Below are 14971 nucleotides of genomic sequence, written 5' to 3'. Positions count from 1 at the left end.
CAAAAAATTAGCCGGGCGTGGTGGCGGGCGCCTGTAGTCCCAGCTACTAGGGAGGCTGAGGCAGGAGAATGGCGTGAACCCGGGAGGCAGAGCTTGCAGTGAGCCGAGATGGCGTCACTGCACTCCAGCCTGTGCGACAGAGCAAGACTCCATCTCAAAAATAAATAAATAAATAAAGGGATAACCATTGGGATGATGACTAGGACTTCCAAAGGGCTGGGCATCCTTCAGGCTCTTGGTGGGAATGTTTCCCTGAGTCATCATAGGTACAGATGAATGGAGGAATAAAATATCTATAGCTGTATCTATAGAATGCTTAGGACTCAGCCAAAGAAATTTAGAAAGGTACCCTAGCAGGAAAAAGTAAACTTTCTATTTTAAAAAACAAATATGTTGAAGTCTTTAAAAATTACACCATGATGGCTTGAAAGAGTAAATGCCATATATAGAGATTCCTGATTTACCATGTAGGAGTATGTTTAGGTGCTGAGAAAATCTAGCTCAAGCAATGTCTTCGTAATGTCTAGAAATATAATGGTGTATAAATACATGATTTACGAGTCACAATGAAAATAGTGTTTTATGATAATTCATTCAGTCAACAGATATTTCTTGTGCATCTCCTGTGTGCCAGGCATCGCTGGCACTGCTGTGCTGTCAGGCACGTAGGTGAATAAAACACATGCATGGAGCATTTATCTAGGAGCAGGAGATAATTTGCAACAGGTATAATAAACAAGTATATGAAATTGTTGTTAGATGGTGATAAATACCATGGGAAAAGAAAAAGTAGAGGAGGGTAAGGAGAACTAGAAGGCTGGCTTCAGTTTTATACAGAGTGGTCAGGGAAGGCCTCATTGAGAAGGTGAAATTTCAGCAAAGGTTTGAGAAAGCAAGAGAGCAACCACTTCAAATGTCCTAGCAAGGGCAGATTCCTGGCACTTTCTGGCAACAGCGAGGAGGCTAGTGTAGCAGGAACAGGGTGAGGGAGGAGAAGAACAGAGAGGAATGGGGCCAAAGCACTTGGGACCTTGTAAACCATTGTCAGTTCTTCTCTAATGGGAAGTTAGAGAAACGTTTCAAGCCAAGACTAATATGATCTGACTTGCATTTTAAAAGGCTTCTCTGCTGGTTTAGGTATAGGTAAGAGAGAAAAGGTAGGAGTGGGGAGAACACTTGGAAGGCTATTGTGACTCAGGTGCGAGGTGACGAAGGCATGGACTCAAATATTGGCAGCAGAGACAATGAGAACTGGTTAAATTCTAGATATATTTTGAAGATAGAACAAATAGGGTTTCTTGACAGCTTGGATGTAGTATATGAGAGAAAAAGAAATCCTCAAGTATGACTTCATGGTTTTTGGCCTGAGGATAGTGTGGAGACAATTGGCCTCAAGAGGCTTACTAACAAAATTATTTAATAGATAGATGACAAAGGACTCTATGCAACCCAGAAAAGCAACAGGACAACTGGCTCTGAAGGGAGTCTGGCAGATGGTAGGTTCTCCGTACTGCTTACTGACCATATTTCTTCATTTTCATCTGCAACCCTTGGCTTATAGCAGCCATTTGAGCTCTAAAGGTAACCTACATGTTAGGTTGACTCACACATTGTACAACCTCCTGTGCAAGTGGAAGAGGGGAATTTACACTTGCTTCAGGATATGCTTGCAACTTAAATGTTTCAGAACTTCAATGTTCCTTCTGCACAAATATTTTACCTGCCCATGTGAACTCTGTAATTCCATCAAATCTAGTCTTCATCCATCAATCAGTAATCCTAACTTGGTTATGATAGATATAAATAAGGGAGCAACTTGAACTCCAAAGACCCTCTAAGTTTCAAAGCTGCAGGTAAAATACAGAGAGAAACATTATTGTTTTGATTTAAAGAAATATTCTAACATATGCTTAGAAGTAAAAGCTTTAGGAGGTCTTAGAGAAAAACGAACAGATCATTTTTAACAGATTATTTTTTAAAACAGATTATTTTTTAAAATTTGTTTTCACAGAATGCAAGTAACACATTTAGGTTTTTATTATATTATTCTTTTTACCATTATTGACAAGCAGCAATTCTGTTGAGCCTAGAGGCCTAAAATGTCTAAGTCATACATATGTATCAGGACCACTATGCCCTTCTGAGTTGTTTACATTGCTTATTTTTGTCTTTACTATATGTCTCATGGACAATGTATTAGTGATGCATACACTAATCAGCCTAGGATGAGTAAGATAAAATCTTTCCATCCAAGAAATAAAATGTGTTTTTTCTCAGTAGTCACAAGGCATTCATGTTGGTGTGCTGGAAAATTTTAAAACTCACCAGAATTTACCATCTGTTCCTGTTTTTAGCTAGTCTGTTTAACCACGTTTCTTCTATTAATTGTCCTTCTGCAATACAATTAACATTTACACTGTTTTTCTAATCAGATGAAATCATAAAATTAAAGATCTAGTGGAGATATATGAGTAGTGGTTAAGTTAAATAAATAAATCCCCAAATAAATCAACATTTTAGATTGTGCAGAGGAAAACTAATACTAAAACATTTCTCCAAGAATGTCCCTGTCTTGTGCAAAAATGTTGAGTGGCCACCATTTTCTTCACCATCCATTATGGTACTCACTAGCCTCTCATGGCCATTTACACTTAAATATTAGATTGGTGCAAAAGTAATTGCAGTTTTTGCCATTTGCAATTATTTTTAATGGCAAAAACTGCATTTACTTTTGCACCAACCTGATAAATACGATTAGTTTCCTGTTTTGTACTTAGTCAAATATTTCCATACCTCCAAGGCTCCATTTAAAGACAACCTTCTCCCTAAAAGCCATCTTTATTTAGCCCTAATGGATTTATGTGATTTCTTCCTTTATCCTCTTTAGAATGTTACTTGTACCTCTATCCTGCCTTCTTCCTTATTTACGTACCTTTGTTTTTCTCATCTGCCTTGACCCAAAAATGTGTCTTCATGGTTTACCCTTATGCAGTTTATCATGTACATAATAAATACTGTAAGTTTATGATTTGAGTAATTTATAATACATTTAAATATTACTTCTGTTTTGTGAGCATATGCAGCCCCATTGCTTGATGTGCTTTAAATTTGTAAATGTATTTGCTCCATTATTTTCTAGGGTTATCATTTTCAAATTCTATCAACATTAACTAATCTTGAGATGTAGGGGAAAAGAAGACTAATTGCAACAAGTTATAGACCCAAGTTTCTCTATTCATGACTATGATTTGTGCTCGAGTATTTGAATTGCCTTCACGATTATCTCTCACGCCTGTAGCTAACAAACAGGATGCAATTTAAATCAAACAAATAGAGTGTCTACTAATCTCTGATAATTGGTGCTAGGTGTCCTTCCCATCCAGCTGTCCCTGATCACCAGTTTTACAGAATCACAATCATTAGGACAGAAAAAGATTGTTATGACCTTGTTCATGCCGTTTCTAAAAACTAGCCTGTTGTTACACTTCCATTATTTGGATCAAAATAAAGCTTCTCATCAGTTAATCTATTTTCAAATTACAAGCTCCAAATAGATTCTCAGAGGTCATTAATCATCTCACCTCCAGAAAATATAACGCAAGCCCATGGCATATTCCTTTTAAGGAAATGTTGTATTGTATTCCTCGTCTTCCACAATGTTCTTGTTTGTAATTTTCAGAAACTGGAAGGTGCTATTTGTGAAGATTATTTCATGCTAATGAAATGTTGGAAGTCTCAATGTTGGAACTACTTTTGATGCAGACATTTTTGCTCCTTAGTTCAGCTAAAACGAGGTTCTTGTCACGCGACCAGGAAAGATTAGGCATGCAGACACATTGAAAGGTGAGGAGAGCAGAATTTATTAAAAGAAAGCTCTCAGCAAAAAAAGAAGAGGTCCTGCTAATAGACTCCCACCTCACAGATTGAACAGAACGCCAGGCCACCGCCCACGAGGTGGGGCTGCACGAGGAACGGATTCCCGTGGCTCCACCCCATCCCCCCAGTGCTCATGTGGGCATTATTCAGAAAGAATTAGTTGAGAAAAGGTGGGTAAACAGGGGCAGTTCTCCGTCTGGCTCCGGGTTTCATCTGGGACCAGCAGTCTGGTTTGTCAGCCTTCAGGCTGTTTTAGGCTTGATGGTGGGATTTCACCGGGGATCCTTGGTTATCTCTCGTCTCTGTCACTTTTATGAAAGCAGAAGAAAAGTTTCTGTGTATCTCTGTTGTCCTGAGCACCCACTTTCAAAAGAAGGTGTTTCCTAACATGGCGCTGGTGGCTTCATGGGGACAATCACCCTGGCATTTCATATCTACGATTTGGTAAGAGTAAAAGGAAACAGTATTCTTATGCTTAGTCTGACGTATTCACTAAATACTTTTTAAATGTATTCTAAACACCTTTCAACTCATCTATCTTAGAGTTACACCAATGGCCTCTGAGAAGGCGACTTTTTTACCTGTTTATCTTCAGCCTTGGCTCTTCTGTGCTCCAGTTCTGCTGTGACAATGGGTTGCTAGATATCCATACTTTCATTTAGCTAACATTTGTTGATCACGTACTATATGCCAAGCACTGTGCCAGGTTTTTAGGAAACAAAGTCATAGCCAGTGTGGCAAAATGCTCATGATCTCCCCGAAGGAAAAGGCTACTAAACCAAAGAGACTATAAAAATAGAGTAGAAAGAGCATAGGCTGTGGAGTCATAATTTCTAGCCTTGTCTCATTCTTACTCAGCTATCTGATGTCCACAATTTATTAACCAGTCCAAGCCTCAGTTTTCTCCTTTATGAAAATGAGCATATTAATCCCTAGCTCACTGAATTATTGTGAGGGTTAATTGAGCTGTTAAGTGCAGAGTTGAAACTAAACCTAATTCTCAGCCTCCAAATTCCAATTCATTGCCTACTGAATTTCTTAATCTATCATTGAACCATTACTCCCTTTCCCTCATTGTAAATGCACGTTGAATTGATTGGGTGCACTTGTCTGATGCTCTGAGTAGTCTGCCTGCCTGGAATACCTCTCCAGTTCTGGTGGCTAAATTCTTCCTGCTTCAAGGATCTTGTTGAAATATCATCTTCTTCATAAAGCTTTCTCGGCTTCTGCATCATGAAATAACTGCTTCCCATAAAATCCTGTAGCATTTTTTTTAATATGCTTTTATGAGGCAAGGTACATGGAGTACTAGAATAAGAATGGTAATTAATATCAGTGCATCAAAAACATTATAACTGTAGCAATAGTTTGTCATTTGAGCTTGAGAAAGATGTGGTGATGCAATCTTAACTTTGAAATGAAAGGAACCTAAGGGAGTGTGGAAAAGGGATGATCAGTTTTCTCCATGGCCAGCCCTCAGTCAGCCCTTGCTACTTCTACTTCCCCACATTTACCTTTTCATTCTCTTCAGGAAGCTGATTCTAAAGCAAATTAGAAATGGTGATAATGAACCAGATATAAAAACCAGCTGATATAAGTCCTTATGTGCAACTTCAAAGTGGGTGTTTTTAAGCTGTATTTGTTACCCTGGTTCTTAGTAAACATGGGTTTGTTGGCTTATTTTTGTTTGAACCATCTCTCTAAAGTCTTGAATGCTTGAAAATATGTTAGCATCTAGAGCTTAGGAATGTTTTAATTATTGAATAAAGTGTGGATTTCACTGTAATCTAATTTGCTTCATATGCCATTAGACCAGTCATCCAATAAATATGTTGAATCTTCATAAAAATATATTTATAGAAGCAATTTGGTACTCATTGTTGTTAGAAAGTTTGATTTCAAGGACTTTGAGAATACATAATAATTTAAATTATTTATTACCAAAATAACTTCACTTTCTGTGTTTGTGCAAATATTAGTAAATGTCATTGATCTCTACTAAATGCCTAGGCTCTCTGAGGAGTAAATATGGTTTTATGGTGAACTATCACCACTTTCATGGCAGTCATCAACAACTAGGCAAGGAGCACAGGTACTGGAACCAAACGAGTAGACAGTTCCAGATAGTTTTACATGTCCACCGATACTGCTAATCATACCTCCTTTCACAGGAGAAACTATCATCTCTACTCTGAATTGTGTATAATATGAGTTTACATATGAATATGTACAAATGATTCCAATGAACTCTGAACAACTCTACCTTATTAATCCCAATTCACAGATATACTTTCATACTCTATGCACTGAAGCAAAAGAGGTCTTTTTGTTTGCTTTCTTGTATTGTTTCTGCATCGGTCATTAGCAGGAGTTTTAAAACACTGTTGATTTAGCACCTCTAGACATTCAATTTCAAGGTCTTGGTCATTTTATCTTTCTCTACCAGCCAAAACACACTATATAGTAAAAATACCCCCTTTTTGTTGTTGTTAATACTGCCAAAGAACTTATTTTTTACTTTCCAGGTTCTCTAGAATTGTATTTCTGTTATTAAGAAAAGATTTTTTATTGAATATCTCTGCTGCATATTTCCCACATTCTCTAAGATTTGATATGTATTTTTTCTTTATCTTTATTTAACCAGCATTCTTAGTTATTTTACTCTATACAGGAGGCTTATATTACCCAAATGACCCTTGGAAAACAGTCTGCTGATTGCCATTGCCCACTGCTAAATTTCTATATGAGACATTTCACATTGAAATACTTGACCCATGTTAGCACTAGGGAACTGGTGTTACAAACTTGTTTCCTATTTTAACCGTTTCTACATCTAGCAGCTGCACCTTCACCTTTATCTCAGTCATAGGGTGGAGTGCCCAACCTGGGCATCCTCCTGGAGAGAGAAGGTAAATCTAATAGATGGGCATAACTTATGCCCCTGGGGAAGTGTTCACCATTCTTTTTTAGTGGCACATACCACTTTCTCATTAGTTGTTAGGAAAATAGGATCTGGTAATAATTTGTTGAGTGGCTAATATGAGCTGAGAGCACTCCCTTCTTCACAGCCCCATGACTGGAAGTTTGAATGTGAACACAGAAAAGAAGGAACCTCATCTGTCTCCTTTGGTGCCCACATTGATGGAAAAAATATTGAACCTGACTATTACATAGCCTCTCTAATGTTATAGCACCACATAGCAACATCAGAAGGCTCCTGAGGAGACTCGGAAATCAATTCTACACGTGATTATGAACCACATGTGGAAAAAATTCCACCAGTGTCTTCATTGAACTAGGCAGGCTAGTGCCTTAAATTATTCTGGAACCAATAAGTTCACAGCTGACTTATAATCATTTCCCTTCATGTGATTTGAACTGTGAGTCATCTGTTCCACTGAAATTGTGGACACATTGGTGTATTTTTAACTTACTATGAGCCACTCTTCTAGAATAAAACAGAACAGAAATGCAATATGCAATTGTCTAAGAGGAAATAGGGTACAAGGTCTTGAGTGGAGATCTATGTGCTGGATCTTGCAGGAAGTGATGAAGGTCTTCAGGGCTGCACCTCTCTGTACATATTCCCTAGAGCTGCCTTCTCAATGCAGGACCAGAAGAAACACAATTTCCCAGAATGAGTCATTCCCCTGGGCTCCTGTGCCCTTGGTTTCTGTGTCTGCCTCTCTTCTGGACCCTGTCTTATTCATCTTTACATCTCCCAAACCAAGCACTGCTGTCTAAATAATAGTAGTATCTGCACATATATCTGTTGAATATATCCACTCATTCATTCATTCCTTTATTTTACAGATATTTATATTCAAGAGCCTGTGATAGGCACTGGGGATTCAGCAGAGAACAAAACAGATAATTCTTCCCTGGAAAGAGCTTAAGCATGTGTGTGTATGTGTGTTTGGGGGTGGAGTAAGTCAGACTATACATTCATAATTACACAAATAATTCCAGCTACAAGGTTTACATGTGTTCTGAAGGACTAGGGAGTCCTGACCAAACTCTGCTAATTAGCTAGCAATATGGCACTGGCCAAATTACTTAACCATCTGAGTCTTAGTTTTCTCATTTGTGAAAGAAGAAATTTGGTTCAGCTGATGTATAACATCTCTTTTACACCTGAGTTTTATGAGTCTGTGCTTGCTTTGTGAAAAACTGTTTTGTACAAAGGGCATCTGATTAAAATTATTCCTTAAAAAGAAATACCAGTAACAATGATCAGAAGGCAGTCATCTTATAAATTTTCAAACTTTCAGTGACCATGGTGGAAACCACCACATGAAGGGAAATGAAAGAAATCTGTTAAACAAACAAAACACAAACAAAAACACTGTTATATTAAGAATCGAAGAAAAATGAATAAAATGTCTTGAATCTGAAATGACTTGACATCATTTTGGATAACTAACAGGACAGTGCGAAGTATTACGGGAGACCTTTTCCAGCTCCAGGTGACAAATAGTGTGGGGTTTTAAGAGATAACACCTTATTGAGAATAAAATTACTAAACTTTCTAGTGCCAAGTTTTACAGAGGCCCTGTTCTTGGTAAGAGACTTCTGGTTTATTCCCAGGTGAAAGAGGCCAAACTGAACTGATGATCTTTACACTGAGGTTAAAGTCTGTTTGTTATTGGTATTACTTTGTAGAATCTTTAAGCTAAAATATAATTCCTTAATGAATCATAGGAAAATAAATAAAAATAAAATGTGAAAATAAACTTCAGACATTAATGAAATCCTTGAGACTTGTTTTTTAGACAGTGGACATGGAGAGATGAGAACTTTTTATTTAATACTCAAAAGCTTGCCAATTAGATTATTTTTAGCTCCCAGTTCTCCTCCAAACTAGTAGGAGTATTTTGTCCTGAAACATCAAAAAATTAATTCCTTTTAAAGAGCTAAATAGGTACATGTCTAGATGGAAAAAGTATGGAGAAAACAGACTATTTGTGAAAAGAATAACAAATGACAAGAATGTACTCCTAAAATAGTATAATTTACCAATTCTATAATCATATAAATAACAAAGGATACTGAGATTTTGTTATTTTTCCTATTTATCCATAGCATTTCTCCACACCAGAAAAGATGTTTACTAACATCCATTAAATAAAAAACAGCAACATTCAAGCTTCCTAATTCAGGATGACATAATGTAGGCAAACCCACACCACTGATATGAAAATAGAGAAGCTATAAAGCATCCGGATATTTCCTATACCTAGATATCTATCTTTTATTATTTAAATAAAAATATTTCTTTCTGAATTTTCTTAGTTCAGATCTGATCTCCTAATCGTGTACTCACAATTTCAATACTGCCCCAGTGTTTCTGCCGCCTGTGATTACAATGACTCTCTCTCTTCCATGTGACAACTACAGCAATCATACTCCCGGATGTTCTGAGACACCTGCAAATTCAAACATTCTGTCGTCAGTCCCTCTTCCCCACTCATCTATGAGCACTAAATGCTTTCTAGCTATAGCCTCTGCCTCACCTTGTCTTTGTGTCATATTTGCTTTTTTAAAAGCAGGTGAAAAAAATCAGATGGAGTTCAGAATCAGTTGTTGATTTACATTATCAATATATGAATATATAGAAGTCTAATACTCAAATTAGCAATAAACTCAAGAGTCAGCAGAATAATACATCCCACATTTTTCTCTACCTCACTGATGGTTCCTTTTTTGTTATTTCACTGGTTCATCTCCCTGACTGCTAATTGTGAAGGGCACCAGCACTCAGCCCTTGGACACCTTGTTTTTCTCTGTATGGACCCACTCCCTTTATGATCTCATCCAGCCTCATGGCTTTATATGCCATCTATATGCCCTTAGTCTTTCTAAATTTATATCCTCAGTCTAGAGCTTTACTCAAACTACAGAAACTCTTGTATACAATGCCTACTTGATAATTCCACTCTAAAGTCTAATTGGCACCTCCAATTTAATATTCCAAAATCAGCTTCCTGATCATCCCCTCTTCTCCTGGTCCTTGTGAAGTTTCTTCTACCTCTGTTAATGGCAAGTGAATTCTGCCAGTTGCCCAGGCCAGAAGCTTTGGGGTTATTCTTGAATCTTTCTTTCATCACTCACATCCTGTTGACTGTAGCTTCACAACATATCCAGAATCTAACTTCTTTTCACCGTCATCACTACCACCACCTTGGTCCAAATACCATCATTTCTCACCTGCATTTTTGCAGTAGCCTCCTGCTGGTCTCCCTGCTTTCACTTTCTGCCACCTGCCTCTATTCTCAACTCAGCAACTAGAGTGGTGCTGTCAAAAAATAAGTCCAATCATGTCATTCTTTGCTCAAAACCCATCACACATCAGAGAAAAACCCAAAATTATTTTACAGTGGCCAAAAGTGCCCTATGTAACCCACCCTTAAACACACACACACACACACACACACACACACACACACACACACACACACTATACTTCTCCACTCCTTTGTTCTGACCTCATGACCTATCTCCTACTATTCCCAACCTTCTCTGCCTTCTTCATTCTGCTTCCCTGTGATTCCCAGGTCCCTCCGGGTATGTTCTTTTCTCAGGGCCTCTCGCTGTGTCTTCTACTTGGACTGCTCTTCCCTCAAATTACCATGTGGTCTATTCCCTAACCTCCTCATGCCTTTGCTCTAATGTCCTCTTCTCGGTGGTTCCTTCCCTTCCTTGACAACCTTATTTTAAACTGTAAACCTCCTTTCCCTGACTGCCCCAGAACTTCCTATTCCTCTCTCCTGTCTTATTTTTCTATATACTACTGATCACTACTTAACAAACTATACAGTTTGACAGTTTGTTGTTTATAGTTTCTATTGGATGGCCTTCTCCCAGTAAGAAAGTAAGTTCCAGGCCAGGCACGGTGGGTCATGCCTGTAATCCCAGCACTCTGGAAGGCTGAGGCAGGAGAATTGTTTGAGGCTAGGAGTTAGAAACCAGCCTGGTTAACATAGCAAGATCCTGTTTCTACATCCCACTCATCACCCTTTCTTCTCCATAGATCATTCAGCTTCATGTACAGCCCCTGTTGCCCCAGGTTGGTGTCTCTCCTCTGGGCTGGGTATGGGTAGTATTGCCCGTCTTTCTTTGCCCTAGAGCCATGATTTTGCCAGACAAGACCCTGCTCTCTGTGCCAATTTCGCAAAGCAGGTTCACTGAGACAACTGTCCTGCACCCCTGTGCAGGATTTGGGGATTTTTTTAATTACAAATTTCTTTGTAATATATATGTCATTGTATTTTAACCAATGTGGAATAGAAACTAGCTGGCCAAAATTTTACTTTGAAAACCTGCAATGAACTAAAGTCCACTTCATTTTTTTTTGTTCTTAGAAAAATCTCTTTTTAATTTTTGGATAAGAAGAAGCAGTGTATACCAGTTAAGAAGGCAGATTCTAGAGTCTGATGGATGGGATCTAAATCCCGGCTCTGCCCTTTATAGCAAGTCACGTATGCTCTTTGGCAAGTGACTCAAGCTCTCAATGCCTTAATTTCCTCATCTGAACAATGCGGATAAAATTAGTACTACTGTAGAGAGTTGTTGTGAGTATTCAATGAGTTAATACATGCAAAGCTTGAATCGGTGTTCATTAAATGTTAGCTATTATTATTATTGTGAAGTGGCTTCAGTGAGACCAGTGGACAAGGCAACACAGAAACAAAGTACATCTGCAGAATTTCTATAAAGATTAATTCGGGATTTTTCTTAATTTAAGCTATTTTCAAAGTATACAAATAATATAACTTCCTTCCCAAATTGAAGAGAACTCTAGGCAGGGGCTTTAGCAGGAGAAGAGGAGTCCAGATAGCAAGGACATGCAGGCTGAGAAGCAGAAGTGACCACTAAGTGTGGCTGGGAGGGATGATAGTGAGCTCCTCTGCACACCTGCTGTGAGGATTTAATGGGAAAAGGCACCATTGAATGAGAGTTTGACCTTCCCCACTGTGTGTTATTCTAGGGGCAAAGAAAAGTGTAAATCCAGCTGATATAGTATGCCCTATGTGCTGAGAATCTGCAGGAGGTGAAAACTCCCAGTAAAGCTGAAGGGCACGCAATAGCGGGGTTTGGTTGCAGGAGAACCATGAGTCCCTCTGCCTCCTTGGAGCAGCAGGTGGCCCCTTACTCTATTAGGTCAAAAGAAGAATCCAGCATGTGGTCTAGCACAGGATAGATGCTAGCCTGACATTCCATGTCACTGTGAAGGGTGAATGAAGAAATTCAAGCTACTACCCCACATCAGTGGCAGCAGGTAAAGATTCACTAACATCTATTGGCTTCTGGAACTTCTGCTAAACTGAATTTAGAATCTTGTTCTTCGTATCCAGGGATTTCTTCCTCTCCTCTCATACATTCCAGTATCCATGCACACGAAGTGATTTTTATTGTTGAAATTATATTTTCTGCTGAATGATAGTTATCTTTTGGTCTAGCCAAGCAGGCACCTTGCCCACATTATATGCTTGATAAATATTTGTTGAATAAAAAATTAACAAATCAAGAACATAGACTCAAGGATTTAAAATTTCAAAAGACATAGAAGTGAAAAAGAAAATTCTACTTATTCACCTTCTATGCCAACATTCTATCCCATTGCCAAAGCTTACCTACTATTAGTAGAATCTTATTTTTCTTTACAGAAAGTATCTATAAATATAAAAGCATATATGTTTTTATTTTATGTAAATAAAATGAAGTTTCTATCTATTTGTCTCTGTTACCATATCATACAAAAATACCTGGGCGATATTCCATCACACTTGAGAGGAATTCATTTAAGATGGTTTGGTTTAAAATACAGACTATGTGACAGAGATGAAATTCATTTTGGAGAAGCCAATGGGTCATTCCAAAAGAGTAGGCAGTTATCCTCTAAAGCAACTGACACTGACCTACAGGAAGTTTGTTTTGTACTGCCAACTGGAAGAAGTTCCACACAGATTAAAAGATCAAGGACAGAGAAACCAGACTAGAATTTCAGATGTGGATCCCAATGGGAAATTCATAGGGGTAGGCCCTTCAAATTGCAGTTGCTAATCTCTGATGAAGATCTTTCTGAGGTGAGAGTTTTTTGCAGTACTCTTCAGGAGGAGTAGCAACAGGGATTTATTTATGTAATGTTGGTTCCTAAATTTCTCCAACCACTCTGGGCAGGTTTGCCAGTTCTACATAGATCCTTTCCTCCCCAACGTATCTTATTTTGCAGTGTACACAGCAAATATATGCATGTCTACTCTGAGCCAGGCACCATGTTAAGTGATAGGGCTATAAAAATAAACACTTGAGGCCGGGCGCGGTGGCTCACGCTTGTAATCCCAGCACTTTGGGAGGCCGAGGGGGGCGGATCACGAGGTCAGGAGATCGAGACCACAGTGAAACCCCGTCTCTACTAAAAATACAAAAAAATTAGCCGGGCGTGGTGGCGGGCGCTTGTAGTCCCAGCTACTCGGAGAGGCTGAGGCAGGAGAATGGCGTGAACCCGGGAGGCGGAGCTTGCAGTGAGCCGAGACTGCGCCACTGCACTCCAGCCTGGGCGACAGAGCGAGACTCCGTCTCAAAAAAAAAAAAAAAAAAAAAAAAAAATAAACACTTGAATCTTGACCTCACAGAGTTCAAGTCGAATTAAAAAAAAATATTCCACTGATGGTCTGGAGGGTATATCAGATGTCAATTTTGAGCTTGTCAGATGCATTTTGAGTCTGCAGTTCTTAGCCTTGAAAGGAGGAGAGCACAGAGAAGGCATCCCCAGATGCTATAGATGAGTTTTTGAATGGTCCCTTATGCATACATGTTCATTCATTCAACAAATATTTATTTACTGCAAATATTTGTTTGATATGCCCTTGTAGGTCACTCCGAAGACTTTAGCTTTTACTCTGGGTCAGATGGAAGTGATTGGAGTGTTTTGAGCAGAGGAATGACATGATTTGACTTACAGATTGACTGTGGATAGCTACTGTTTGGAGCACAGAGTCTAGGAAGCAAGGGCAGAGAAACCAGGAGGCTATTACAATGATCCAGAGAGAGACGACGGTGGCTTAGACCAGGCTGTTGATGGTGGAGGTGATAAAAACCAGGCTGTTGATGGTGGAGGTGATAAAAATCAGTTGTATTTAGGTTATATTCTGAAGACATGTTTGATAATGGATTTGATATGGGATGTGACCATGTTATCAATTGCGAGTTGGATTTAACAAGGTTTAGGCTTTAGCCAAGCATGTAAGGTGTATGCTGAAGCATGATGAAGTAAGCATGAATACAAGAGAACTGATTATAATAATTGAACACAGATGTTAAGTTACAGAAAGAGGACTGTGAGGACCTTGATGAGGTGAGGGAAAGTGAAAAGGTGGCAGAATCAGTAGATTGTTGGCTTTGACATGGTCAGAAATCTTATCTTTGGAGACAGGGTTCTAAGAAAAATAGCGGCAATGTGGTGGCTCATGCCTATAATCCCAGCAATTTGGGAGGCCAAGGCAGGCAGATTACTTGAGCCCAGGAGTTAGAGACCAACCTGGGCAACAAAGTGAGATCCTGTCTCTACAAAAAATACAACAATTAGCCTTGTGTAGTGGCATACACCTGTAGTCCCAGCTACTTGGGAGGCTGGATGGGAGGGTCACTTGAGCCTAAAAGGAGGAGGTTGCAGTGAGCAGAGATTGTGCCACTGCACTCCAGCCTGGATGCAGAGTGAGATTGTCAGCAAAGGGGAGGGGAGGGGAGGGTAGAGGAGGGGAAGGGAAGGGGAGGGGAGGGTAGAGGAGGGGAAGGGAAGGGGAGGGGAGGGGAGGAGAGGGCAGGGGAGGGGAGAGGAAGGGAAGGAAAGGGAAGGGGAAGGGAGGGGAAGGGAGGGGAGAGGAGGGGAGGGGAGGGCAAGGGAGAGGAGGGGAGAGAAGGTAAATAGATGGTGGTGGGAAGATGGATGGTGGAAATTTAGGTTAAGGAAGAGTTGCAATTTTTGGTAATTTTAAAGTCTAAGATACACCATAAGAATGAGCAATGGTGGTGATAAACAGGATCCTGGAGAAGGGGAGGTAAAGGAAGTTAGAGGCTAGAGTATTGGAAGGAT

The 14971-nt window shown here is 39.3% G+C and overlaps 1 long non-coding RNA gene across 1 annotated transcript in view; it reads right to left on the bottom strand.

Moving 5' to 3' along the window:
- Positions 1-3904: 3904 nt before the first annotated feature.
- Positions 3905-14971, bottom strand: part of LOC134733668 (uncharacterized) — a 54586-nt gene continuing 43519 nt past the window's right edge. The window contains exons 5-7 of the long non-coding RNA XR_010117310.1: positions 10084-10171; positions 9200-9302; positions 3905-4310 (exon numbers count right to left, since the gene is read on the bottom strand). This is a non-coding gene — a long non-coding RNA (uncharacterized lncRNA). The remainder of the gene's footprint in view (positions 4311-9199; positions 9303-10083; positions 10172-14971) is intronic.

Source organism: Symphalangus syndactylus, chromosome 12 (genome assembly GCF_028878055.3).
Source record: "Symphalangus syndactylus isolate Jambi chromosome 12, NHGRI_mSymSyn1-v2.1_pri, whole genome shotgun sequence".
NCBI lineage: Eukaryota > Metazoa > Chordata > Mammalia > Primates > Hylobatidae > Symphalangus > Symphalangus syndactylus.
Note: the sequence above shows the minus strand (reverse complement) of the source record. Positions and strands in the feature narration are given on the sequence as shown.